This window comes from Limulus polyphemus, unplaced genomic scaffold (assembly GCF_000517525.1).
Source record: "Limulus polyphemus unplaced genomic scaffold, Limulus_polyphemus-2.1.2 Scaffold3308, whole genome shotgun sequence".
Classification (NCBI taxonomy): domain Eukaryota; kingdom Metazoa; phylum Arthropoda; class Merostomata; order Xiphosura; family Limulidae; genus Limulus; species Limulus polyphemus.
In genome coordinates, this window is record NW_013668918.1 from 92,560 (window position 1) to 97,982 (window position 5,423).

At 33.2% G+C, this 5,423-nt stretch overlaps 1 protein-coding gene across 1 annotated transcript in view; it reads left to right on the forward strand.

The window, feature by feature from the left end:
• Positions 1-5,423, forward strand: part of LOC106469107 (dachshund homolog 1-like) — a 49,008-nt gene that overhangs the window by 28,748 nt on the left and 14,837 nt on the right. The gene's annotated exons all lie outside the window — the stretch shown is intronic.

Here is a 5,423-nt window from a genome sequence, read left to right on the forward strand (position 1 = left end):
TGGATTACGTATATTCTACAAAGGTACAATAAGTAGAGAAGAGTAAAGGAAGGAACATATGGTACTGATCACTGAAACACCACGTGAACAATGGATTACGTATATTCTACAAAGGTACAATAAGTAGAGAAGAGTAAAGGAAGGAACATATGGTACTGATCACTGAAACAGATGCAATCTGGTAAGACTGCGTATAGATTAGTTTAGGAGAATTTAATCTAATTTGAAATAAAATGATTTTTTCGCTACTTGTCAAAGATTGCAGTACATTGTAAAAAGTAACACGTTTATTAATAAGAATGTATCATATGTAACATACTAGGAAATTTACCCGGTAATGCCGCTTAAAAAAGTAGTGCTTCCACTATTTTGAGCCGTAGCACACGAAAGTACCCGTCATTAAACGGCACATCCATTTGGAGAAGGTTTCGCATATTTATTCTAGCGCCCTTCTCACTTGTGTCAGCCCTTATTTTCGGAATTAGGGCAAAAAAGTTGAAATGGTTGCCAAACTCGAACCGTTCGTCCGATTGCATATCCATTTAATTTAAATTCAATGTTTAGGAGGTCCACGTGTCACCAAATGTCATCGCAATTTTTTCAACTAGTTCTACACAACCAGACAGACATATGGACAATTAACTCTGCTTTATATATATATATAAGAATACTTGTTATTAAGTTATGTAAGAAACGTAATGCGACAAAAAGAGAAAAAGAAAAATCTGTTATTGACCAAATGAATGGAGTTTTATCTATGAGGAAGTAAAGAAAGCTCTAGTTTGTTACTAACTCGTTTCAATTACACGTTATATATTTAATACATGCTCGTCTTTCAAACAACATTTGCAGTTATTCTATGACCTTGCTAGAAAAACGTATTTTCTGACTACATCCTATAGATTAAGCCAGTTTCCACCAATGGTTTTTATTTTTATTTTACATTTTTGAGTTCCTACACTGCCAAATGGTTGTTGCCCCATACAGTAATTTGAAGTCTAACTCCCCTTGTCTCACATAAACGTTTTTACTATTAACAGTTAACTCCCCTTGTCTCACATAAACGTTTTTACTATTAACAGTTAACTCCCCTTGTCTCACATAAACGTTTTTACTATTAACAGTTAACTCCCCTTGTCTCACATATACGTTCTTACTATTAACAGTTAACTCCCCTTGTCTCACATAAACGTTTTTACTATTAACAGTTAACCCCCTTGTCTCACATAAACGTTTTCACTCTTAACAGTCAAGTAAACTCCTAAAATTATGATCCATATCATATGCTCCAGGAAACCTCAAAATACATCTTCATTATCAATTATATCTTTTGAAGAATTTATCAACTTTTTGGAGTTAAAACATAAACGTTTACTAAAAACATGAGGATTTCACTTGTTTGCTAACAAAGAATTAAAAGGATGAAACTAATCACGCCGTTGTTTAACGATTTCAATTAATTCGAAAACTCCAGTAAAAGTTACATTTTTTCAAAGTAATAGAAGCCATTTTCCAGTGTTAGTCGGTTTTGATTTTATGAAGTTTTTCTGCTACTAGTATTGGTATTTTCAACTTGAACAGCATCTTGTAGGCATGTGGGCTAAATTTTCAGTTCAGGAGGAGATCTGAAGGTTTTGGTTTAACGGTCGGTAATTTCGAACTACTGACCAAAGGAAGGACAGACACTTTGTCAACAGTACCCGCTTTGTCAGGGCCCTGGACAAAATAATGAGATTCATTGTAACTTATATAACGCATTCACTGCTGAAGTGCGAACTGTGTCCAGCGGTATCGTGGGCGGAACCTTGGACTTGCGAAATAAGGTAATTTCATTGAGACGTTTAGTGAAAGAATACGTTTGTTTTATTTTTCTCGACTTTCTGATCTCAAACAGAAGCTGAGAAAGGTTCGTTTCAGTAAACGAAATATGGGATGAAGATCCAAACATGGTTTGATTTCGAACCCTACTTTATAAAGCCGCATCAAATTCATCATTGTAATTGTTTTAACCCTCTTTATTGACTTGTTCTTACACCGTTCACTACGATAAGTTGAATCGTACTTGAGAATTTTATGTTTTTGTTTGCTGAAAGACAGAGTGTATGGAACTAACCAAAAACCTGGGTGTTGTAATTTATTGGTAACGTTAAATACACAACAGAAATTATGTCGATTATTTTCACCGCGGGGAATCGAACCCCAGGTTTTAAAGTTGTAAGTTTGTAAATTTACCGCTGACCCACCGTGAGGAACAGCAGTAATGAGCAGGATTAATATTTGAACTATTTTAGTTACATTTTGTGTGACTCATATGTTACTAGGATAGTTGCATTTTGTGGTGACTGATATGTTATTAGAATAGTTACATTTTGTGTGTGACTGATATGTTATTAGGATAGTTAAAATTTTTGTGTGAATCGTATGTTATTAGGATAGTTACATTTTGTGTGTGACTGATATGTTATTAGGATAGTTAATTTTTTGTGTGACTGATATGTTATTAGGATAGTTACATTTTTGTATGACTCATATGTTATTAGGATAGTTACATTTTTGTATGACTCATATGTTATTAGGGAAGTTACATTTTTGCATGACTCGTATGTTATTAGGATAGTTATATTTTTTGTGTAACTTATAAACAACAGAGTCACTGCAATTTGATGCATAAATAGTTGATAAGAATTTGTTTGAAATATAATGATCTATCAATAATTCTAGAGTTAATACTGACTCCCACCAAAACAAAACAACAAGAGGTATCTCAAGCCAATCGTTTTAGTATTGAAAAGAAGGACAGCTAGTCTTGGAAATTCTTCTCTTCCGGTATACCCCAGCCCTGTGTCTAACTTCTCCCTTACGAAAGGTACCAGAGGACTAGTTTGCTGTCTGGTGTACGTGACTGCCCGACCATGATCGGTCTTTTGTTTATTTAAATGTTAGACAGTAGAAAAGTCCGGCAGGGTCCCACCCGTCTGAAAATAAGATTTCTTTATGAGCCCGTGGCGTCACAAGTATGCAAGAGTACATCTACCTTTCCCGCCAACCTAAAGAAAAAAAAAAGAGGACTGGTTTAGTATACAGCGGTCTTCATTGGTCTATGTACGTGGTTGGGTAAAACAATCCCTCTAGTGTGCGGTACATTAATTACTTAAAATTATTACTATCTTGTTTGATTCGTGCATAATGTGCTATTTTTTATGTCTTAAATAAGACGGACTTAGTTTGCAGTAGGGGGTTGACCTAAGGTTCACTAGGAATGAATTTGATAGAACAAACATATACATAAGTCACTGTTATTCAGTTAACAACACTTTCAATAGATGCAACAGCGATGGCATACATAACACTCAGTGAATAGATGTTTCAATAATTTCATTTTATTTATACAAACAATACATAAAGAAAAACCCAGAAGAACAGACTACATCATGTATCGGATAAACAGTGTTCATACAAATTATACCCTGTATCAGATACAGCAGATAAATAGTGTTCATACAAACTATAGCCTGTATCAGATACATCAGATAAATAGTGTTCATACAAACTATAGCCTGTATCAGATACATCAGATAAACAGTGTTCATACAAACTATAGCTTGTATCAGATACATCAGATAAACATTGTTCATACAAACTATAGCCTGTATCAGATACATCAGATAAACAGTGTTCATACAAACTATAGCTTGTATCAGATACATCAGATAAACATTGTTCATACAAACTATAGCCTGTATCAGATACATCAGATAAACAGTGTTTCTACAAACTATAGCCTGTATCAGATAAACAGTGTTCATACAAACTATAGCCTGTATCAGATACAGCAGATAAACATTGTTCATACAAACTATAGCCTGTATCAGATAAACAGTATTCATACAAACTATAACTTGTATCAGATACATCAGATAAACATTGTTCATACAAACTATAGCCTGTATCAGATAAACAGTGTTCATACAAACTATAGTCTGTATCATATACATCAGATAAACAGTGTTCATACAAACTATAGCTTGTATCATATACATCAGATAAACAGTATTCATACAAACTATAACTTGTATCAGATACATCAGATAAACATTGTTCATACAAACTATAGCCTGTATCAGATACATCAGATAAACAGTGTTCAAACAAACTATAGCCTGTATCATATACATCAGATAAACAGTGTTCAAACAAACTATAGCCTGTATCATATACATCAGATAAACAGTGTTCATACAAACTATAGCCTGTATCAGATACATCAGATAAACAGTGTTCAAACAAACTATAGCCTGTATCATATACATCAGATAACCAGTGTTCATGCAAACTATAGCTTGTATGAGATACATCAGATAAACAGTGTTTCTACAAACTATAGCTGGTATCATATACATCAGATAAAGAGTTACAGAACTGAAGAAAAAACAAAGACAGTTGTACGTTTCACAAATACTTTATTTATTAACGACCATGGTTTTTCCTTTATTGGTGAAATGTGGAGTTTCACCAGTTACCAACCGTTTCAAGTATCAATTACATAAATAGTGTTCATGCAAAGAAAACTTCACAACACCTATAGCAGGTAAATAATGCTAATACAAACTAGATTTATAACAAATAAAGCTTTCATACAATCCAGAATTCATAAAAAATACAGCAGACAAACAGTGTTCATATGAATTAGACTACATACCCAATACATCAGATAAATAGTGATAATGGAAACTAGACATTATACCGTATATAGCAAATAACGAATTCATACAAATTATACTAATTAACTGATACAGCTGGTAAACTATGTTGATACAAGCTAGACACAACAGATACAGCTGGTAAACTGTGTTGATACAAGCTAGACACAACAGATACAGCTGGTAAACGGTGTTAATACAAACTAGACATACAACAGATACAGCTGGTAAATGGTGTTAATACAAACTAAACATACAACAGATACAGCTGGTAAACAATTTATACAAACTACACTGAATAACAGATACAGCTGGTAAACAATTTATACAAACTACACTGAATAACAGATACAGCATATAAACAGTGCTCATACAAACAATAATTTCTTACAGATAAACAGAGCTCAGACAAACACATATTCATGCCAGATACAACAGTTAAATAGTGTTTAACCAAACATAACTTCATGCCAGATACAACAGTTAAATAGTGTTTACCAAACACAACTTCATGCCATATACAATAGTTAAATAGTGTTTAACCAAACACAACTTCATGCCATATACAATAGTTAAATAGTGTTTAACCAAACACAACTTCATGCCATATACAACAGTTAAATAGTGTTTAACCAAACACAACTTCATGCCAGATACAACAGTTAAATAGTATTTAACCAAACACAACTTCATGCCATATACAACAGTTAAATAGTGTTTAAC